This window comes from Centropristis striata, chromosome 13, assembly GCF_030273125.1.
Source record: "Centropristis striata isolate RG_2023a ecotype Rhode Island chromosome 13, C.striata_1.0, whole genome shotgun sequence".
Lineage (NCBI taxonomy): Eukaryota > Metazoa > Chordata > Actinopteri > Perciformes > Serranidae > Centropristis > Centropristis striata.
The window spans coordinates 37,160,214-37,185,587 of NC_081529.1; the positions used below are offsets into that span (position 1 = coordinate 37,160,214).

At 41.0% G+C, this 25,374-nt stretch overlaps 1 pseudogene; it reads left to right on the plus strand.

The window, feature by feature from the left end:
- Positions 1 to 23,604, plus strand: part of LOC131983199 (NLR family CARD domain-containing protein 3-like) — a 40,965-nt pseudogene extending 17,361 nt beyond the window's left edge.
- The last annotated feature ends 1,770 nt before the right edge of the window (positions 23,605 to 25,374 follow it).

Here is a 25,374-nt window from a genome sequence, read left to right on the forward strand (position 1 = left end):
CCAGCTGATCCTGGTCTCTGGGTCCGTCCCGGCTGATCCTGGTCTCTGGGTCCGTCCCGGCTCATCCTGGTCTCTGGGTCTGTCCCGGCTGATCCTGGTCTCTGGGTCTGTCCCGGCTGATCCTGGTCTCTGGGCCTGTCCCGGCTGATCCTGGTCTATGGGTCTGTCCCGGCTGATCCTGGTCTCTGGGTCTGGCCCAGCTGATCCTGGTCTCTGGGTCTGTCCCAGCTGATCCTGGTCTCTGGGTCTGGCCCAGCTGATCCTGGTCTCTGGGTCTGTCCCAGCTGAACCCAGTAGCAGTATAAAGGTGAGTCCTCATTGGGAGAGGACAGGTTCAGACCTCTCATGGTCTGTGTCTCCATCTGGTGGTTGGATGTCTCTGTTGCACCTCTCAGGAACACATGTGAAGGTCTGACTCTGTTGTTGCACTGATCCAGAGTAATAATAGTAATTTATCATAAAAATAACTGGAAACATTGAAAGTAAACTTGGAACAAACCAACTAAAGTCCCTTAATCCTGGGAAGCTGAGTGGTCACATGACTTCAATGATTCCAGTCACATGATCTCTCTCCACATGACAGATTTAATAGATTATCCGGCTGGTTCAAGTGTTTTAATACATTTTCTCTCTTTGCTGTTGTTTTCTCTCTTCTTCTTCTTCTTCTCCTGAGGTCTTGTGTGTCTCTGACTGCAGCGTACCAGAACTAGAAAAGTAGCGATGTGGGAGGCATCACTGTGTCTGTTAACAGCCGCTCAGAGAGCCGCACCACGGCAGAAGGAAGATAAAGTGGTGTGACATTCATCTGAGTTCAGGGAAGTTTTAATGTAGTCCATTATACACGTATCATCCTGGGCCAGTAAAACACTCCCTCTGAACTCCACCGTCTATCTCCTGCAGCACCAACAGAGCAGACACAATCATGTTTACTCATCATTGATAAGCCACACTTTGCCTTCACCTTGTCGTCTGATTAATCATCACATACGGGATCAATTCTACAGCTCACCTGAGTTATTCTGATGCATTTCCCAGCCACATGTTGTTCCTCCAGAGAGAGATCTGTACGTCAACAGCTCCGAGTTAAAGGAAAGGGGAACAGAGATTCAGGCTTAATGTTGGTATCTGTGAAACATTTCTTTCACTAGCTTTATACTGCGCTCCATGTTAATCAGAATCAGAAAAACTTTATTGATCACCAGAGGGACATTCGGTTTCTCTCCAGTTACTCCAACAAGAATAGAAAGACATCGTATAGATATGAATATATAAGTAAATATGTATAAAATATACAGTAGAAATAGCAAAATATACAGACTTTATAATACTATTATTGCACAAGTAAGCAGCAGTACACAGGTGAAATATAAAATATATTAATAGATAATATTTAGAACGGGTTATGGAGTTTTAGTTCAGATATGAAACATTTTAAATTAACCCTTGTTAGTCCTCCTGTCGACTATCCACTGGTGGTCCTCAGGGCTCAAGAAGGACCCCATGACATTAGACTGGTTTTAGAACATATAGAGAAAAATTATTAACAATTTTTTTTTTCACCTTTTAAGGCAGCTCATGACCAACACATTGATGTATAATTTTCTTTTTTTTTTCATTATTATTGGTCAGTTTTAGTCAAATATACAAAATTAGGCCTCATTTCAAGAGGAAAACAGAACGTGAATATTTTAGATTGACTTTTGTGTTTTTGTCCAATTTTTGGACATCTCATCATGTGGTGTTTTTCTGTCATTTCTGGACACATTATGCTCTAATATGTATCAACAGACTATAAGTGACCCATTTGATTTATCAATAAGCATTTTAAATTTAAAATTTGACCATTATTGAAAAAAAACGACATGCGATAGTAGTACTTTTCTGTTTTTGTCCGATTTTTGGACATCCCATAATTTGGTGTTTTTCTCTCTTTTACAGACAAACTATGCTCTCATATATATATATATATATAAACAGAGTATAATATAATAACTTTTTTAGAATTTTAGACATGACAAAATGTCACCATTTTTGATTAAAAAAAAAAAAACACACCTCATTTTTGGAAATCCCATAATATGGTGTTTTTCTGGCGTTTCTGGCCATATTATGCTCTAAAATTAATAAACAGACTATAATTGACCCATTTGGAGCCTTTTTAGGGATTTGAAAATTTAACCATTCTCAACAAAAAATGACTTGTTATAGTATGACTTTTTTTTGTGCGGCTCATTTTTGAACATCTCAAAATATGGTGTTTTTTTGTTAATTCTGCAAAAGCCACCCTACTTCATGCATCAACAGACTATAATAAGAAGATTTTGAGAGTTTTTCATCGTTTGAAAATTTTATGAATTTCCCCCCAAAAAATATGACATGCTATAGTATGATTTTTCTGTTTTTGTCCAATTTTTGGACATCCCATAATATGGTGTTTTTCTGTCATTCTATGCTCTAATACAGCGGTTCCCAAACTTTTTTAGCCGTGCCCCCCTTCTATGTCCCAACCGGTTTGACGCACCCCCAATCCCCCACACCTTAAAAAAAAAAAAAAATGCAATAAGCTTTTTTATCGCCATATTAAAGGCGGCATGTTTAATCATGCTGAAATGACCAGAACACACATATAACAAAATAATCACCATCAAAACAATGAGCTGTCACATTTGAATTAATCTGAAACACAGTTTCTATATAATGCAACAAAGTTATGTTCAAGCTTCCACTTTTAAGAGCAAAGAGGATGATGACAGGCTCAGGATCAGAGGCAGAAAGCACATAAGTTGGGAAAATATTATAATATAATATTATGTTAATATAATAATATTTGGAGCCACGTTGAACAAAAAATTGCAGCAAGTTGAAATGACCATGGAGGTTACACAACCACGTAATCATAACACAGGCTGGTAAAATGGAAGAAGATAACTTCTTCTACGCTTCATTTTAAGATGAAGTGCATTTTGAATAATCTGCATTTATTAATTAATTAATATTACAGTTTGTTGATTTTGCATTTTACAAGGGAAATGTTTATTTACACGTCTTTATTGTGTGGGGGGAAAAATGTAATGTATTATCAGACTGCCATTACATTTTTCATCTCGTGGACCCCCTAGAGGCAGCTCGTGCACCCCCAGGGGTCCACGCACCACACTTTGGGAACCTCTGCTCTAATATCTATCAACAGACTATAATTGACCCATTTGATGTATTTTTAGGCATTTCAAAATTTCACCATTTTTGACAAAATTCAATATGACTTTTCTGATTTTGTCCAATTTTTGGACATCCCATAATATGGTGTTTTACTGGCATTTCTGGCCATATTTTGTTCTAATATGAATAAACAGACTATAATTGACCCATTTTTAGCACTTTTAGGCATTTTAAAATGTAACCATTTTTGACAAAAATTGACATGTTATAGTATGACTTTTGTTTTAGCATGTCATTTTTGAACATCTCAAAATATGGTGTTCTTTTTTTTTTTTTTTTAAAGCACCAAAATGGGGTCAAGCTCTCACAGCCTTAAAGCCTTTTTCTGTCTTTGCTGAGTATAAAGCTCCATTTCTTTCATGAAAACATCAGACACATCGGTACAGGGCTCACCTGTTGGGATTCCTGTGGCTCCTCTCCGCACTCTGTGGCCGGATAACCTGCGCTGGTGTGCCCCACGAAGCACACCCGTTCGGACTGGCCCGCTGCCACCCTGCCTGCTCTCCCGGACGCTTACCCGCGCCCGCGGACTGCTGTCAACGCGGAGGACGCCGCCTCCCTGCTACACCGCTACCTGACAGTGTTTACCTGCCAGCCGGCTAGCCTGCTGCTAATCCCCGACACCGTCCAACCGGCTTCCCAGTCTCCAGCGAAGCTACAAGCGGCACGCTCCACTCCAGCTGCCTCCACTGCGCTGGCTCTGTGGCTTCACCATAACCACCTGGATCATCTACCGCTGGATCACGTCGCTGCCGATTTCATATCGAGGATTTTTAACCTGCCCCTCTGGACTACGCCATGTCGGACTCTGCATCTCTGCCGCTTCGTTACTCGGTAACGGAGATGTTACGGCTCCGGACCCTCTTAAAGACCCCCCCACCTCAGCTTGCATCCCACTACATCCTCAAACGACCAAGGTACGTCCACCGAGGCTCTGGTCGGAACTTTCAGTACACTCCAAACAACAACACCAATACAAACATCCGCTCCTTCTGGTCCACTTGGCCCCGCCCCCCTCCTCGCACTGCCCGTCCACTCAATCCTGTCAATCACAGTGTACTATCCCCTCTGCTCAAAGCAACCCTCTATACTCCACTCACCTGTCTGAAATTCTGTCTGTTGAACACCAGATCCCTCTGTAATAAAGCTCTGTTGATCGCTGACTTCATTGTTGACCGCAAACTAGACATTCTCTGCCTCACTGAAACCTGGCAACAACCAAATGACTTCTCCCATCTCAATGAGGCTGTCCCACCGGGTTTTTCTTTTATTAGTAAACCCCGTGCTACTGGGAGGGGGGGTGGCCTTGCTCTCCTGCACCGGGATCACATCAAAGTCACTGCTGTCACAGTCCCCCATCACTCCTCTTTTGAATGTCTAGCTGTAAAACTCACAGGCCCTAAACCCACTATCATTGTCACCATCTACAGACCACCAAAACCCTCTGCTGTTTTCCTCAATGAATTCTCATCACTACTAACATCTGTATGTGCAATGTCCCCCACTGTTATCCTCCTCGGCGATTTCAACATCCACATTGACAACCCATCCAATATCTTTGCTAAGGACTTCACATCACTTCTGGACTGTCTTGGTATCACACAACATGTCAACCTCCCAACCCATAACAAAGGCCACATACTGGATTTAATCTGCTGTACTGACATCACTCCCACCAACCTTGATGTCACTGATTTCCCCATTTCTGACCACAAAGCTGTACTTTTTGACATTCGCACCCAATTACACAAAGCCAAGGAACAACGGACCATCTCCTTCAGAAACATCAAACACATCGTCACCACCGATCTCTCCAGCCTGATCAGCTCCTACCCCAGCCCTCCCCCAGCATCCTCCCTGACTGACCTGGTGACTCACTACAACAACTGCCTCTCCTCTTCCCTCACCGCCCTGGCTCCATTGAAAACCCGCTCAGTCTCATTCACGCACACTGCTCCCTGGTTCACCCCTGAGCTCCGCCAGCTCAAAGCCACTGGCCGTCGACTGGAGCGACTTTACAAAAAAACTGGACTCACTGTACACAGCCAAATGTACTTGCACCACCTCCATCACTACAAGAACACCCTCGTCACTGCCAAATCTTCATACTACTCCAACATCATCAACACTGGTACAGGTAACAATAGAGTCCTATTCTCAACAGTCAGCCACTTACTTCAGCCTCCTAAAACCCTCCCTCCAGAAATCTCCACCGACCAGTGCACTGCCTTCTTGGACTTCTTCACCTCTAAAATCAACACCATTCACCAACAACTGGCCTCATCTTGCACCCCCTCAAACGACCCACCCTGGATGACCACCACCGGCCAACCTCACATCAGCCCCCTCTCTGACTTCACCCCAGTATCAGAGCACACCATCGTGGAACTCATCCACAAAGCCAAAACCACCACCTGCCAGCTCGATCCTCTTCCCACCTCCCTTGTCAAAGCATGTCTGCCGTCCATTTCCCCAATGATCACCAACATAATTAATTCCTCCCTCACTACTGGTACTGTACCCCCCATTCTCAAACTGGCTGCCATCACACCCATCCTGAAAAAACCCGGTGCTGACCCAGCTGACCTTAACCACTATCGACCCATCTCCAACCTCCCCTTCATCTCTAAAACACTTGAAAGGGTGGTCGCCGCACAACTACAGTCCCACCTCGATACAAACAATCTTCATGAACCCTTCCAATCCGGCTTCCGTCCAAAACACAGCACTGAAACAGCCCTAATCAAAATCACCAACGACCTCCTCCGTGCAGCCGACTCTGGATTACTCACCATTCTCATTCTCCTCGACCTCAGTGCAGCATTTGACACCATCTCCCACCCCCTGCTCCTGGACCGCCTGGCTGGCATTGGGATCACGGGTGCTGCACTCTCCTGGTTCACATCATACCTCACTGACCGTCAACAATTTGTGCAATTAAGGAACCACAAGTCTGGGTGTCTGGGTGTCTCACTGGGTGTCCCCCAGGGGTCAGTCTTGGGTCCACTTCTCTTCACCATTTACCTCCTCCCCCTGGGCACAATCCTCCGTCACCATGGGGTCCATTTTCACTGCTATGCCGACGACACACAGGTCTACATCTCCTCCAAACCCACCGCTGCCATCCCTCCCACCTCACTCACCACCTGCCTTGAAGACATCCGGAGCTGGATGAGCAGGAACTTCCTCAAACTTAACGGCAATAAAACCGAGGCCCTGCTCATCGGCTCCAAATCCACCCTCACCAAATCACAACGTACCCCAGCTCCACCCATCATCGTCGACGGATTCCCTGTACCCTTCTCCTCCCAAGTTAAGAGCCTCGGCGTCATTCTGGACAACACCCTCTCATTTGCACCCCATATTCAAAACATCACCCGGACTGCATTCTTCCACCTCCGCAACATCTCCAGACTCCGCCCATCACTGACCCAATCCAGCACTGAAATCCTGGTCCACTCATTTGTCACATCACGCATCGACTACTGCAATGCCCTCCTCACTGGACTCCCCACCAAACTCATCAACAGACTGCAAATAATTCAGAACTCGGCCGCCCGGATCATTACCCGTACCAAATCAGCTGACCACATCACCCCTGTTCTCATTCAACTCCACTGGCTCCCCGTACAATACCGCATCCAATACAAGAACCTCCTCCTCACCTACAAAGCTCTCCACAACCTAGCCCCCACTTACCTCTGCGACCTCCTTCAAGAATACACTCCCTCCCGCTCCCTCCGCTCATCCTCTGCTGGACTACTAATCACCCCCACATCACGCCTCAGTACCATGGGTGCCCGATCCTTCAGCTGCTCAGCACCCAGGCTCTGGAACTCCCTCCCCCCACACATAAGACAGTCTGACACCATCACAACCTTCAAGTCACAACTCAAAACTCACCTGTTCAAACTGGCATACACTCTATAACTGGACACTAATTCACTTGCTTTTATCGTATTGTCTTGTTTTTACCATGTCGTGATGTTTTTACCATGTTGTCTTGTTTTTAAAGATGTTTATGATTTTAGACTTTGTAAGGTGACCTTGGGTGACATGAAAGGCGCCTATAAATTAAATGTATTATTATTATTATTATTATTTACATCAGTTCAGTCATCAGCTTGGCTCACAGCTAAACTTCTGCTCCGGACACTTCTCCGTCAGTTGTGACATTTAGGTAATAAACTGTCCTTTCCAACCGTTGCTTGAGTAAATATCAGGAGTGAGTTCTGCTGGTTAAAAACCTGCATCTATCATGTGTTCTTAGAAATAGAACAAGAACAGCTTTTTGATCTAGAAATGTATTTGATGTATTTTATGACATGTGTCATTTGATGTAGAGAGGTGGAGCCTTGAGCCAACACTATTATTCATGTTGAGCTCTGTTAAACCAATGGCCTTCAAGTGTTTCATGTGTAACCATATATGGAGAACTTCCTGTGCTACGCTAAGATATTAGAAGAGGAACACTGAAGGGCTCTGCCTTTTAAGCTTTTTAATTGAGGGAGAATATTTGTCAAGTAACAGCAAACAAGTTGAGCATTTTTAGAGATCTTTTCTTTTTTTTTCATAGGACTGTCATCACCATAGCAACCGTCTGCTGGGCCTTTAAATAAAAACAGACGGTACATTCTACAATGGGATGGAAACCAAAGAGGTTTTGGTCTCTTCTCTGAACGCCACCTTCAACAGCCTCAACACTGACAGTAAGGGCTCTTTGGGGCAGGCTGCACATTTTTAGTCCATTTTAATGATGAATTCATATAAAATTGCTGAACTGATTTCAATCAATTACAGAATTGCCAAATGCTAAACTGAACATCTGTGGTTCAACTGAGTGATGATGAGTTAAATATTTTTAGCTATTTGAACTAAAATAAGTGTTTTTCATGTGTACATATTTGATTATAATCTACTGGATTTAAATGCTTTTTTGGCCACTTTTGCCTTAAACTGAGAGTCTGGCTGAAGAGAGACAGGAGTGTTAAATGCTGAGTGTCAGAGCTGCACTTCTGCTTCTCACTCTTTTCAGGAAATTGTGACATTTAGGTAATAAACTGTCTTTTCCAACTGTTGCTTGAGTAAATATCAGAAGTGAATTCCTGGTTAAAAACCTGCATTCATCATGTGTTCTTAGAAATAGAACAAGAACAGCTTTTTGACCATGTTTATGTATCTAGAAATTAATTGGATGTATCTTAAGATATGTTTTATATTTGGAGACGGTTTTATTGTTCCAGGTTGTAAATATTTTTATTTCTTCTGTAAAGTTGAACATTTGAACATGAAGCTCTGTGAGGTTTGGCTTCATTTTGCAGCTAGATGATGAACTGCAGCTTTTGGCACTTCCATGTTTGCTTCATTATCAGCCCTGAAGTTTGCCTCTTGGTTACAAGATAAAAAAGTCTTTGGTGGACATCTATCTTATTGTTCTATATCGACCACCATCTGAAAATGATATGTTCTTAGATAAACTGTCTGCTATACTTCAAACATGTAAAGGTAAAGAAGTGCTACTAATGGGCGATTTCAATCTGAATTGGCTAGATGAAATAAGAAGGAAAAAGCTTAAGGATATTGCTAATAAATTTCACTTAACTCAGCTAATTGAAAATCCAACAAGGATAACAAGGTCTTCAAACACTCTATTGGATTTAATTTATACAAATAAAACAAAACGCATGTCAAAAACATCTAACTTAATTACTGGGTTATCAGACCACAATCTCAGCCTGGTCACAAGGCAGCTGTCAAAGAAGTGACTTAGTAATAAGAATACACCAGAAGGGAAAAATTATATCTCACTTATCCTGAAGAAAGAGATGCAGCACTTCAAAAATTAATTTAGACAAACAAATTGGGTTAATGTTGTGAAGGATAAGAATAGTGAACAGGCCTGCGAAAAGAAAGAAGCAAAAAAAAAAAAAAGGAAAAATAAATAAATTATAATAATAAAAATAAAATAAAGTAAAAAAAGGGAAAAGGAAGAGGGGGAAAAAATGAAAGAAAGAAGGGAAAAAGGGGGAAAAAATGATCACAATTTCAAACGCACACACACATTCGTCTACGTATGTACGCATGTATATATCTATCAATATATATATATATATTATTTGTTTATTTAGTTATTTATTATTATTTATTTTTTTCCCATTTATTTTATTTTTATTCATTTATGTGTGTGTGGATGTGTGTATATAGGTATATATATGCATATGTTTTCTTTCTCCCTTGGTGTATTGTTTTTCGGATTTAAATATCTTACTTTTTATTTATTTCATTTATTTATTTATGTATTTATTTATTTTTTGCTCTTCCTTCATTACCATTACAATTAACGTAATTACTATATTATCATCATTATTTTCGTTACTACACTGTAAACCCAACTTATTGTTTCAACTTAAATATTTGAATGTCCTTGCTGCGAAATAATTTTATGTCAAGACAACAAAGACAATGGCGTTAACTCAAATCTCACTATTTCACTCAATATATTAGGTTAAAATTACTTCTTGCACAAATCTTTGTTGTATTGAAAAGGAAAAATTAGTTATAATAATAAACAAGCAACATTGGGTTTTACAGTGTACTGTGACTATGATGGTAATACTTATTTATATTATCCTCATTTTGTTAATTGTATTTATTGATTTTATCAATACGAATAAGCTTACGACTAAATATTATGATTATGATAGTTAACTCCGTTGTTGCCATTAATATTACTACCATATCATCAACGTAACTAAAGTTCCTTTTCCTATTCAATTATCATATCACCATAAATATAGTCATTATTATCTTATTTGCCTATTATGCAATCATCACAACTATAGCTTCTTATCTTACCTACCTAATTATTATTATTATTATTATGACTATTAATATTCTCTTCTAACAACACTCATGATGACGCTTTTGCAACAGGGTACGGGGGGGTGGGGGGAGGGGTGATTAGCCGGGTTGAAGGTGTGGGCTCCAGGTCGGTTCTCTTGGGGCATGGTGTGGCCTCGGATGGAGGCAGGTGAGAAGGACTCTTTCAAACAAAACAAAAACAAACAAAGATTAAAAAAAATAATAATAATAAAACCAAATAAACCCACTCCTCAGCGGGCAGACCTCCTCCCATGGGTCTGGAAGTTGCCCACACCAGGAAGTGCCACAGCAAGATTGGCAACGGGCCAGTAGCTTCCTCCGGGTTCGGCTGCGGCCCAAGGCACAATCAATCAACCAAAAAATAAATAAAATAGGAACTCTTGTTTTGTCTTACCTGCCTCCCGCTGGGACGCCCGGCGGTGCTGCTTGGGGCCGGTCTGGGGGTCCCCTGGCCTGCCCCCCTGATGCTCTGGTCTGGCGTATGTTGTTGTCGTGGCTATCATTGTCATGATGTGTTGGTTTATGTTGGGTCAATTATGTGTATGATCTTGCACATCTTGTTATTGTGTAAGATGTTAGTCTCTAGTTCATGTTAATGGTTCCAGGACTACCTATCCCACAGACAGCAATGTGTGACTCTCGCTTGCTCTGAATTTTAACCATTAACAAAGGGGGTCCCACAAGGTTCAATATTGGGTCCTGTCCTGTTTACAATTTTCATTCACAACATTACATCCACTATAACACACTGTAACGCCCATCTCTACACCGATGAGACAGTTCTGTATTGCACCTCTAATACTGCACATTCAGCCATTGAAACTCTCCAGCAATGTAACGGGTTGTGTATGGACCCAATTGCAGCACACAGGAGGTAGAAACAGGAGGTAACCAGTCTTTTATCACAAGCAAAGGTTCGGTACACAGGAGTTCAGTCAGGCAAGGCAGGCAAACAATCCAAAGGGATAAGGCAGAGGGAGAGTCCAAAAACAGGCAAGAGTCAAAACCAAAAAGCACACTAGAAAAACCGCTAGAGAGTAGGACACATGGTACACTAACAATCTGGCAGTGATTGTGTGTGAGGCAGGAGTCTTTATAGTGGCTTGATTAGTGATCAAGGGCAGCTGGGTAAACAGGTGAAGAGAGTCTGGCTGATGAGGAGGGAGTGGCTGACAGGTGGAGTGAGGAGGAGGCAGGCTCAGTGGAAAATTACTGGGAGACAGAGCTGAAACTGTGACAAGCAAGCCTTCGACAAACTACAACATTCTCTCCCCAATCTAAAATTAGTTCTCAATTCAGACAAAACCAAATACATGATATTCTCAAGAGCCAGATATATTGCAGAAGATGGTCTACATATCACCACTTTAACAGGTCACAGCATTTTTTCAACCAGAAAAGGTTTCACAATACAAACATCTGGGTGTCTGGTTAGATAAAAAAAATGACTTTTAAATGTCATTTTGACATCCTTACAAGTATATTAAAACAAAAATACTTATACAGAAACAAAAGAAACTTCCCTCTGTTCTGTAGGAAACGGATCATTCAGGCTGTCTTTTTATCAGTTCTGGATTATGCTGATGTTATCTATAGACATGCTTCTGCCTCCACTCTCACCTCACTGGACTCTGTTTATCACTCTGCACTCCGATTCATCACTGTTGACAGTTACTCCACCCATCATTGCATCCTATACAACAAGGTGGATGGCACCTTTATCCGTGAGACGAGACATGCACTGGTTCCTTTTCATTTATAAAGTATTGATAGGCGACATGCCACCATACCTCAGCACTTTATTAAACTGGTCACATAGTAATTATCCAACACGCTCTAGTGATTAATGCTCAATGTTCCCCGGACTAATACTGAATTTGGAAAAACTGCCTTCAGTTTTTCTGCTGCATCTACCTGGAACATCTTACAACATTCGCTCAAACTCAAAACAATTATAACTCTGGGTCAGTTTAAAACTATGATAACCAATAACTCTGCCTTTCACTGTAGCTGTTTGTAATGTTTTTGCATGCGTTTTGTCTGTGCTGTTTCGTGTTTTCTCTGTACTCTCGACATCATTGTAAATGAGGGGTTGCCCTCAATGATTCTTCGAGAAAATAAATAAAGGATAAATGAAAATGAAAGATGACCACATGGCTTACAACAAAGGAGGCTAAAAGAAATATGCTGAAGAGAGGGAAAGTTGATTTTTGAGGTTTAGAGCTCAGAACAAAGGACAGGATGTGCCATTAACTTTGAATTTCTCTCCAAACGTGCATGCCTGTGTTGAAAAGTACATTGTTTGTGATCAGTTGTTGCCACATTAGAAATATAATGGTTAGTTGTCATACAAGACCTTGTGTCTACGTGAAGCAAAACTTACCTTTAAGTTGTGTGGTGTGGTAAAACCTTTGATTCCTCTGACTGACTGTGTTTCTGACACTGGTTGGACTGGTTTTCACATCACTTTGTTGTTTGTTTTTAGACTTGGACTGTGAAATTGTGAGGGTGTGATGGCGTCCTCAACTCAGACGCTCACAGACACCAGGACTGACGAGGAAGAAACAAGCAGCTCCTCCACACATGAAGGTGGAAAGTGTCTGGTAGGAAGTTAAATTACAATGATTTGAAAATGATGTTCATGTATTACTGCCATGATTGTAATGTCTAATAAACATAATTTCAATTTCATCTTTCATCATCAGTAAAGAATGTAAAGAATGTCCGAACATGTTGGACAGCAAAGTTAAAACATTTTATCTGCTGTATGTGCATACATTTTGTTTGGGTTTACTCTGCCTCCATTGCAGAGCACCATTGGCCTCAGAGTTCAGAAATCTGTCAAAATGGCTATCCGAATTATTAATAATTCTGATTTTTTTACCCCCGTAAAATTATTATATTGTCAATTATAAATTTAATTTTTATTATCTATATCAATTACCATAATAATGTTTCGTAAAGGTTGAAGGAATTTGGAGTTATTTGCATCGAAGAGGTTGGCATCAATTACTTGTGTATAACATAAAATGCACAGCATGTGTATTCCAAAAAGCCTTTTATTCACAAGAAAGCAAATTAAAACAAAACACACAATATCTAATCTAAGATAGATTATTTTCTGTTGACCAACAACAGGACGATATTTTTGTTTAAAACTAATAAATCTTCATCATAACTCAGTCTATATTGTTAAGGTGACTATTTATTTTTGGTTTGTTTTGGATCTTTGCAGGGAGAAAAAATGGTGACACCTCAAGAGCTCCTCTTCAGAACTTTAGAAGATTTGGGAGCTGAGGACTTTGAAAAATTCAAGTGGTTCCTGCAGCAGAAGGGGGCACTAGAAGGCCTCCCAGCAATCCCAAAGAGTCAACTGGAGGATGCAGACCGCATGAAAACCATAGATCAGATGTTTCAGACCTACAGTATAAACACGATGCAAGTGACCAGAATAGTTTTAGTGAAGATAAATCAGAATGAACTAGTGAGGGAATTATCAAACACCTCCTTCGAACCTAAAGGTGAGTCAGAATCATTATTCAATATTAAAATGGATGTAACAAAGATTTAAGTTGTAGATTACAGAGACTTAAACAAACATGAGGTGTGTATCTCTCTGATCTACAAATATAGACATGTTTGTTGTGTTGCACTTTGGATTATAGAACAAGCGACAAAAAACACAACCAGCAGAGAAAGAAAATTAAAGTCTCTCAGAGAACAAAAATGATGAACCAAAGGCAGACAATCCTGTTTTTGGTTGCTTCTAGCTGAAGTCTGTAAGTTTGTTTGGACAATATTACTTCCCTCAACTGGACTCGATCTGGACTAGTCTCTGGTTTCACCTTTTCAGGACCAACTGTTGTTATCAATCGAGCTGAACAGATTTCATACAAAAGAAATGTGAAAACTTGTAAGAAAACAAGTTCATGACTCTCATTCACTGTAACAACCCCTCATTGGTTTCATTGTTCTCTTCATTCAGAGATTCTTGCTGAGTGCCAGAGAAAACTCAAATCCAAATTACAAAAGAAGTTCCAGTCTGTGTTTGAGGGGATCACTAAAAAAGCAAACCAGATCCTTCTGAATCAGATCTGCACAGAGATCTACATCTTAAAGGAAGAAACTGCAGAGGTCAACATGGAGCATGAGGTCAGACAGATTGAAACAGCATCCAGGAAACCAGACAGATCAGAAACAACAATCAGACAAGAAGACATCTTTAAAGCCTCACCTGGAAGAGATGAACGAATCACAGTGCTGACAAAGGGAGTGGCTGGCATTGGGAAAACAGTCTTAACACAGAAGTTCACTCTGGACTGGGCTGAAGACAAAACCAACCAGGACATCCACTTCACATTTCCTTTCACTTTCAGAGAGCTGAACGTGCTGAAAGAGAAAAAGTTCAGCTTGGTGGAACTTATTCATCACTTCTTTACTGAAACCAAAGAAGCAGGAATCTGCAGGTTTGAAGAGTTCCACGTTGTGTTGATCTTTGACGGTCTGGATGAGTGTCGACTTCCTCTGGACTTCCACAACACTGAGGTCCTGACTGATGTCACAGAGTCCACCTCAGTGCTGACAAACCTCATCAGGGGGAAACTGCTTCCCTCTGCTCGCCTCTGGATAACCACAAGACCTGTAGCAGCCAATCAGATCCCTGTTGACTGTCTTGACATGGTGACAGAGGTCAGAGGGTTCACTGACCCTCAGAAGGAGGAGTACTTCAGGAAGAGATTCAGAGATGAGGAGCAGGCCGGCAGAATCATCTCCCACATCAAGACATCACGAAGCCTCCACATCATGTGCCACATCCCAATCTTCTGCTGGATCTCTGCTAAAGTTCTGGAGAAGCTGTTGAAAACCAGAGAGGGAGGAGAGCTGCCCAAGACCTTGACTGAGATGTACATCCACTTCCTGGTGGTTCAGTCCAAACGGACAAACGTCAAGTATCATGGGAAATTTGAGAGAGATCCACTCTGGAGTCCAGAGAGGAGGAAGATGATTGAATCTCTGGGAAAACTGGCTTTTGATCAGCTGCAGAAAGGAAACCTGATCTTCTATGACTCAGACCTGACAGAGTGTGGCATCGATATCACAGCAGCCTCAGTGTACTCAGGAGTGTTCACAGAGGTCTTTAGAGAGGAGAGTGAACTGTACGAGGACAGGGTGTTCTGCTTCGTCCATCTGAGTGTTCAGGAGTTTCTGGCTGCTCTTCATGTCCATCTGACCTTCATCGAGTCTGGAGTCAATCTGATGGCAGAAGCAAGATGGTGGTCCAAAGTCTTCAGAGACAAACCTAAACTAAAACATCTCTACCAGAGTGCTGTGGACAAGGCCTTACAGAGTCCAAATGGACACCTGGACTTGTTCCTCCGCTTCCTCCTGGGTCTTTCTCTGGAGACCAATCAGAACCTCCTACGAGGTCTGCTGACACAGACAGGAAGTAGCTCACAGACCAATGAGGAAACAGTCCAGTACATCAAGAAGAAGCTCAGGAGGAATCTGTCTGCAGAGAGAAGCATCAACCTGTTCCACTGTCTGAATGAACTGAATGATCGTTCTCTAGTCGAAGAGATCCAACAGTCCCTGAGATCAAGAAGTCTCTCCACAGATAGACTATCTCCTGCTCAGTGGTCAGCTCTGGTCTTTATCTTACTGTCATCAGAAACAGATCTGGACGTGTTTGACCTGAAGAAATACTCTGCTTCAGAGGAGGCTCTTCTGAGGCTGCTGCCAGTGGTCAAAGCCTCCAACAAAGCTCTGTGAGTGGATAAATGAACAACATGAAACATGCTTTCTGTAATTCAAGACAATAAAATAATTTTCTGATGTTCATCTCTTTTCCTCTCCAGGTTAACTAGCTGTAAGCTCTCCGAGAGAAGCTGTGAAGCTCTGTCCTCAGTCCTCAGCTCCCAGTCCTCTAGTCTGAGAGACCTGGACCTCAGTAACAACAACCTGAAGGATTCAGGAGTGAAGCTCCTGTCTGCTGGACTGAAGAGTCCACTTTCTGAACTGAAAACCCTCAGGTCAGTATTCATTATCAATCACAGTTGATATTTTAAATCCTTTAAGTTCAATTTAAATGTATTTCCATGTTAATGAAGATGGGCAACTTCTGTAGTGTTTTCCTGCTGAGATAGTGTTCTTAAACCCTGTATTTATGTTATCTCCTTAATTCCAGTCTGTCAGGCTGTCTGATCTCAGAGGAAGGCTGTTCTTCTCTGGCCTCAGCTCTGAGGTCCAACCCCTCCCATCTGAGAGAGCTGGACCTGAGTAACAACGACCTGAAGGATTCAGGAGTGAACCTTCTGTCTGCTGGACTGAAGAGTCCACTATGTGAACTGAAAACCCTCAGGTCAGTATTCATTACCATTCACAGTTGATATTTTAAATCCTTTAAGTTCAATTTAAATGTATCTCCATGTTAGTAAAGATGGGCAACTTCTGTCGTGTTTTCCGGCTGAGATAGTGTTCTAAAACCCTTTATTCACGTTATCTCCTTAATTCCAGTCTGTCAGGCTGTCTGATCTCAGAGGAAGGATGTTCTTCTCTGGCCTCAGCTCTGAGGTCCAGCTCCTCCCATCTGACAGAGCTGGACCTGAGCTACAATCATCCAGGAGACTCAGGAGTGAAGCAGCTGAAGGATCCACGATGCAGACTGGATATTCTCAGGTACGGACAGACAGACAGACAGACAGACAGACAGACACTCGCTGGCATGGACAGACAGACAGTCGCAGATATTGACAGACAGACAGACACTCTCAGGTATGGATAGACAGGCACTCTCAGGTATGGACCGACAGGCACTCTCAGGTTCAGATAGACAGTCAGACAGACTGTATGGACACAGACAGACACTCGCAGCTATGGACAGACTGTCTGTCTTTCTGACAGACATTCTCAGGTATGGATAGACAGACAGACAGACACTCTCAAGTATGGACAGACATACATACACTCTCAGGTATGGACAGACAGATATACAGACACTCTCAGGTATGAACAGACAGACAGACAGACAGACAGATACTCTCAGGTATGGACAGACAGACAGACAGACAATTACACACTCTCAGGTATGGACAGATAGAAAGACAGACACTCTCAGGTATGGACAGACAGACACTCTCAGATATGGACAGATAGAAAGACAGACACTCTCAGGTATGGACAGACAGACAGACACTCTCAGATATGGACAGACGGACTGTCTCAGGTTTGGACACAGTACAGTAAGGACAAACAAAACAATTGGCAGAAAATAAAATGTCATACAGCAGTTTTACCGTAAACTTCTTCATTTCAATACTAAATTTAGAAAACCTTGAAAAAAACAGTTAGCAGTAAACATAAAAACATCATTATGATTTTAATGAAATAAAAAAGCTGTTCTATTGTATAGATATTGTTTGGTCCGAGGGTATTCCTTCACTGTTTGGGTTCCTGGTACAGCTACCACTGTAGTCCAGCTTTATTTCTCATTTGCATCATAAGCAGTCTCAATAAATCATGAACCCTCTGTTCATGTGTGAATGCAGGACAGACTGTTTATTTTTTATTGGATCCCCATTAGTTGTCACCATGGTGACAAGTATTCTTCCTGGGGTCCCTAAAAAGCAAGACAAATAACCGTAACATTCACATGCATCATGCATACACAGTACAACATAGTACAAGCACCTACACATACATACTCACACATATACACGGACACATTCAGAGATCAGTTCATTAAGAGCTGTCTCTGTACAAGTTTAAACAAAAAATACAAAATAAGGCACTCTGTAGCTTTACAGATATCAGTCAACTGAATTTAACCTAATTTCTTTACTCAAAACAGCTTTTTTCAATTCCCTTCTAAATCCTGATTTGTTACACTTAAGAATGAAGCAGTACAGAAGTCCATTCGAGTATACAATAGCTCTGTACAATACAGTTCTTTTCAGTGCATTTGTCCTAGGTCTAGGTAGTCTGAAACGACAGCTTAAGGCCTGTCTGGTATCATAATCATGTGTGATCTTGGTAGGTACTAATAGAGAAAACAGGCTGCTGGGTTTACGCAAAGTACAAATATTATTAAAATACAAAAAAAGGCTGCAAGCCAATCTCTCCTCTACTTTCATCCAGGAGAGTTTATCATGCATAGCATTTACATTATTCCTAATAGAACAGTGAAGTGCCAGTCGTGCGGCTCTATTCTGAGCGAGCTGGAGTTTAGCAAGTTCTTTTTTTGAGGTGCCAGACCATATTGCAGGGCAGTAGTCAAGTTGGGACAAGACTAATGATTGAAAAACAAGCTTGAAAGTTGTGTCAGTTAAAAAACATGCACATTTTCTAATGTTTGAAATACTTTTACTCATTTTACTAACTATATTCTTTATATGTATAGACCATGTTAATGTTTCATCTATAGTAATGCCCAGCAATTTGGCTTCTCTAACTTGCTCAATAGCTGCACCATGTAATGAGAGGACCAACTTCTGCTCAGACCGAAGTGAGTAGTTAGACCCAAGTACCATACATTTTGTTTTAGAAATATTCAACTTTAACTTGTTTGCTGTAACCCAATCAGATATCAGTGTTAGCTCATATTGAAGTGTCCTATTAACTTGTTCAGTACTGCTAGCAGATGTAAAGATGGTTGTATCATCCGCGTACATTACTGTACCTGCATTTCTCAATACATATGGTATATCATTCTATAACAAAAATAGAATAGAGGAGAGATCCGAGACAGCTCCCCTGGGGCATACCACACTGAAGCTTCTCTATATGTGAAAAAGCACCATTAAACTTAACACACTGTCTCCTGTCACTCATATAACTTCTCATACAATTAATCACAGAGTTTTTAAAACCATAGGCTGAAAGCTTCAAGAGTAACAGTTCATGGTCAATCAGATCAAAGGCTGCACTGAAGTCCAAAAATACAACACCTACAACTGACTTCCTGTCTATCTGTGTAAGCAGGTCATCAGTAAGACATGTAAGAGCAGTGCTAGTGGAGTAGCCTTCCTTATATGCATGCTGGAAATCAGAGTTCATATTATTTACTTCAAAGTCGTGCTGAATTTGCTTAAACATGATTCCCTCTAACAGTTTGCTTAGTACAGGTAACAGACTTTTTGGCCTGCTGTTATGCCCTGTAAGTGGCTCCCTGCAGTTTTTTGGCAGAGGAGTGACTTTTGCAGTCTTCCATAGATTTGGATAAATCGATTCTTTAAAACATAAATTGAAAATATGACATAGTGGTTTTGCTATTACTTTTGCTGCAAGCTTTAAAAGTTTGCCATCTTAATTATCCAACCCACAAGGTTTGTCACACTTAATTGTAAGAAAAAGTTTTTCAACATCGATCTCTCTGAGAGTTTTAAAGTCAAAGCAACAATCTTTATTAACCATAATGTGATTTATTTTATTAGCTATAGATGGCCTGTAACATCCCGGCAACAGCTGATCCCTAATTGAATTAACTTTTTGTAAAAAATATTTGTTGAAATAGTTAGCTATATCATAGGGTCTGGTAATTAATATCCCATTATGTTCTATAAAAGAAGCTGTTTTACCATTTTTACATATGTATATACATTTTACACATTTCACATGATGGGCCCTCTCAATGGCCATAGCACTGGCATTTAGGTTCAGCTTCTCAGAGATACATTTCTGGACATGCTTCTCTGTGTCCTACCATTTCTCACGGAAAGATTCTTCCAAACCATGGAAAATGAGATTGTTCCTTCTGGATTGGTTCTCAAGGTAGTCAGCTTTAGACTCAAGTGTGACAAGACAGTCACAAATCTTGCGAAAGCCATTCTCCAGAGTGTTGTGATCCATTGAGAGCTTGGGCACTTTGATTTTAATTTCATCAACGTCCTTCTGAGTGTAGTGGATGCTGTCCTTAAGCTCCTGGATATTCCTATTCATAGCATCCAGTCTCTCAAAAAATGTCAGGTTGTCTACCAAGAATGTCCACAAAATGGGATTTCTGTTGTTCTAGTGACTGGGTATCACACATCTCCGCCATCTTTTTAACAATAATCAGTTTATAGATTTTAAGGACCTCATACAGAACCACAGGATTGACAGACATCAATTTTTAAATTACTCACAACTTAAATCCATACTCAAATCAAAAATAGACATAAATGACAACCCACTTGAACCTTCTGAAATAATTCACAACATAATCCTATTTACAAATTTAAATAAACTAACTTCCAAACTATACAGACTATTATTAGCTTCAGATGACTCAATAACACTCCCAATAGACCACTGGAACACTGACTTGAACATCTCTACTTCATCAGACTTTTGGATAGACATAAATAAAAATATATTTGACATGACATCCAATACAAACCTTCAGCTAATCCAATGCAAAACCATTCATCGAATACACATCACACAATACAAAATGCACCAAATGCGATTAGCAACCACAGACATTTGCACACAATGCACAACAGGAACAACAGATAATTACCTTCACGCAATCTGGGCTTGTCAACCGGTTTACTCTTTTTGGAACTCCAGGTCGGTTCTTTTGGGGCATGGCGGGGCCTCGGATGGAGGCAGGTGAGAAGGACTCTTTCAAACAAAACAAAAACAAACAAATAAAGATAAAAAAAAATTAATAATAATAATAAAACCAAATAAACCCACTCCTCAGCAGGCAGACCTCCTCCCTTGGGTCTGGAAGTTGCCCACACCAGGAAGTGCCACAGCAAGATTGGCAACGGGCCAGCAGCAGCCTCAGGGTTCGGCTGCGGCCCAAGGCACAATCAACCAAAAAAAAAAAGGAGCTCTTGTTTTGTCTTACCTGCCTCCCGCTGGGACGCCCGTTTGTGGTGCTTGGGGCCGGTCTGGGGATCCCCTGGCCTGCCCTCCTGATGCTCTGCTCTGACCCCGCCCCCTCACTGCGACGTATGTTGTTGTCGTGGCTATCATTGTCATGATGTGTTGGTTTATGTTGGGTCAATTATGTGTATGATCTTGCACATCTTGTTATTGTGTAAGATGTTGTTCTGTATCGCATCAAACTATATTTTAGTTTGTTTATATTTATTTTGTAGGTACGTATTTATATGGGTATATATATGTATATATGTGTATATATATACTTATATATATATATAATTATTATTATTACTTTTTTTAAAATATTATCTTTTTATTTTTATTTTATTTATTTAATTAGTTATTTTAGTTATTCTTGTTAATTTGTTTTCTCTCTTTCTTACCTCCTCCCTCTCTTCTTGTGTTAGCGCTTCTTGCTTTGTTTGCCTATTTATTTTCATTGTGTTATACATATAAGTGAGCCATGTTATATGTATTTATATATATGTTGTAGCATCTGCCCCTCATCCACATACACACAGGCACATACAGCTGTGATGCCTCTGTGCAAATAGTTTATCATTTACGTTTTTCTTTGTTGTTGTTTGTGCTGTATGTCTGCTGTCTCTACTTGTGGTCCACATGATGTAGTGTATTTGTCTCTCATGTCACCTTGTTTGTTACGTCATTTCACCAATAAAAAAAAAAAAAGAAAAGGAAATGAGCTTTTTGACAGCATCCATATTGATAATTTCAGACTCACTCTGGTTAGTTGGATGGCAGAATGAACTATCTCTTCCAGTCGCCTCGCAGTTACCTTTATCCCCCCCCACCGCGAGGCATCCTTCAATATCACAGGTTAGCACACTAGCTCAGTGGTGGTAGTCTGAGCCAGGGCCTGCGCCTGGCCTAGTCCTGGTGGATAGGCTGCAGATGAAGCTCAGGTTGTAGGCTGCAGCAGGAGAATCAGGCTATTAACTTCGCAATTCCACTTCACAGTCACACTTTCACTGTTTTTGTGTTGCAAAAACACTAAACAACTACTGGTGAAACTTTGGTAGAGTAGAAAAAGAGGATTGTGCAGATTTCTGTCAGATTATTTTCCTCAGGTTCAGCAGCAGCAGCAATATTACTGCTGTGGGTATTGGTCCCTGCGGTCGGGTTGGCCTCTGTGCTTATCCTAGAGGCCTCTGTTGATTTTAAGGGACAAGCTTTCACATTGTGTTTGGCCAGGGCTCCCTTGAAAAAGAGGTTCTTAATCTCAATGAGATATTCCCTGGTTAAATAAAGGTTAAATAAAAATATTATGAGGGAGGACAGTTCAGTGGTGACTGAGCTCTTAATATTTATACATCACATTATCTTTTTGGCGAGTTTCAGCCTGTTTCTCTGTCACACTGACAAACTGAGGAGCTCTGCTTCATGTTGAACAGCAGTTAGGACTCATGTTGGATAGAAAATCATTGTGACTGTGTTTCTTCCTCCAGGTTGGACCATTGTGGAGAGCACAGGTTAACACCTGGTGTGAGGAAGTGTAAGTGTGGATTACATTTGACTAATGAAGACAAAACAGCTTTAACTACAAAGTTAATAGTTGTGATATTTATCAACATGTGTCATCATTAAACATTATAGAAATGAACAACATGAGGACACAAAGAAAGAATAAACCCTTCAGATGTGTCTGATGATAAACTGCTGCTGTGTTGTGTCTTTTTCTCTCCATCAGATTTCTGTCAACTCACACTGGACACAAACACAGTAAACAGTTACCTCATACTGTCTGAGAACAACAGGACGGTGACATTTGTTGGAGAGAAACAGTCATATCCTGGTCATCCAGAGAGATTTGGGTACTGGCCTCAGCTGCTGTGTAGAGATGGTCTGACTGGTCGCTGTTACTGGGAGGTCGAGAGGAGAGGAATGGTTACTGTAGCAGTGAGTTACAGAGGAATCAACAGGAAAGGATTGAGTGACTGTTGGTTTGGAGGAAATGATCAGTCCTGGAGTCTGGAGTGCTCTGATGTTGGTTACTCTGTCTGGCACAATAACATTAAAACAGTCCTCTCCTCCTCCTCCTCCTCCTCCTCCTCCTCCTCCTCCTCCTCCTCCTGGTCTGGTAGAGTAGGAGTGTATGTGGACTGTCCTGCTGGCTCTCTGTCCTTCTACAGAGTCTCCTCTGACTCACTGATCCACCTCCACACCTTCAACACCACATTCACTGAACCTCTTTATCCTGGGTTTAGGTTCCTGTCCTCTGGTTCCTCAGTGTCTCTGTGTGGTCTGTAGGACGGAGACGACTTCCTGTCCTGTGGTCTGAATGTTGGATGAAGCTTCACTTTCTTTAACATTTGATTCTCTGATTGTTTCTTGTCACAAATGTTTTCTTCTTATAAACGGTGAAATGATCTCAGGGCTGAACTCTGATTTTCTCTTGAATCAAGTTTTTTTTGGAGCAGTGTCTTGTAGCTGCTAATGTCTGTCGTGATTGATCTCAATAAAGGTTTAAAGACTCACGAGAACAGCAGCTTCTAACAAATGTAAATCTGATTCTGTTTTAAAGAGGAATAAAGACATTACCTTCACAATCCAGAGTCATTTTCTTAAAAATAAAAAATAAAAATAAATAAAAGACAATTATGAAGATGATTTGGTGAAATGAATATAAAGGTAAATATATATTCAAATAAATCAAAAACAAATATATTTTTTTCCTATGTAATCTATGAATTCATTTCTTCATTTATTTTGAACATTAATATTTGTACATTTAATGGCATATTAACAGATTTATCATTGACAGAAGATAAATAAATTACAAGAATATTTATGAATGAAAAAATATTAAAAGCAAATGCAGGAAATCATGAATTAATAAAGTTTGACGACGTGAAATTTCTGTTGAAATTTGATTTTTTTTAAATTAACTATTATATGTTTCATTTTATTTATTGATTTGTGATTCATTTTTTTTGATGTTTTAAAAATCTAGAAGTTTTTAGGATGAATTTAAAAAGCTGGACCAGTTGATCCCGGTCTCTGGGTTTGTCCCAGTTGATCCTGGTCTCTGGGTCTGTCCCAGTTGATCCTGGTCTCTGGTTCTGTCCCGGCTGAACCCAGTAGCAGTATAAAGGTGAGTCCTCATTGGGAGAGGACAGGTTCAGACCTCTCATGGTCTGTGTCTCCATCTGGTCCGTCCCGGCTGATCCTGGTCTCTGGGTCTGTCCCGGCTGATCCTGGTCTCTGGGTCTGTCCCGGCTGATCCTGGTCTATGGGTCTGTCCCGGCTGATCCTGGTCTCTGGGTCTGGCCCAGCTGATCCTGGTCTCTGGGTCTGTCCCAGCTGATCCTGGTCTCTGGGTCTGGCCCAGCTGATCCTGGTCTCTGGGTCTGTCCCAGCTGAACCCAGTAGCAGTATAAAGGTGAGTCCTCATTGGGAGAGGACAGGTTCAGACCTCTCATGGTCTGTGTCTCCATCTGGTGGTTGGATGTCTCTGTTGCACCTCTCAGGAACACATGTGAAGGTCTGACTCTGTTGTTGCACTGATCCAGAGTAATAATAGTAATTTATCATAAAAATAACTGGAAACATTGAAAGTAAACTTGGAACAAACCAACTAAAGTCCCTTAATCCTGGGAAGCTGAGTGGTCACATGACTTCAATGATTCCAGTCACATGATCTCTCTCCACATGACAGATTTAATAGATTATCCGGCTGGTTCAAGTGTTTTAATACATTTTCTCTCTTTGCTGTTGTTTTCTCTCTTCTTCTTCTTCTTCTTCTCCTGAGGTCTTGTGTGTCTCTGACTGCAGCGTACCAGAACTAGAAAAGTAGCGATGTGGGAGGCATCACTGTGTCTGTCACTGTGATACACGTATCATCCTGGGCCAGTAAAACACTCCCTCTGAACTCCACCGTCTATCTCCTGCAGCACCAACAGAGCAGACACAATCATGTTTACTCATCAGTTTATAAGCCACACTTTGCCTTCACCTTGTCGTCTGATTAATCATCACATACGGGATCAATTCTACAGCTCACCTGAGTTATTCTGATGCATTTCCCAGCCACATGTTGTTCCTCCAGAGAGAGATCTGTACGTCAACAGCTCCGAGTTAAAGGAAAGGGGAACAGAGATTCAGGCTTAATGTTGGTATCTGTGAAACATTTCTTTCACTAGCTTTACACTCCTCTCCAATCAGAATCAGAAAAACTTTATTGATCACCAGAGGGACATTCGGTTTCTCTCCAGTTACTCCAACAAGAATAGAAAGACATCGTATAGATATGAATATATAAGTAAATATGTATAAAATGCATAGTTTCTGGCCATATTATGATCTAAAATGAATAAACAGACTATAATTGACCCATTTGGAGCCTTTTTAGGGATTTGAAAATTTAACCATTTTCAACAAAAAATG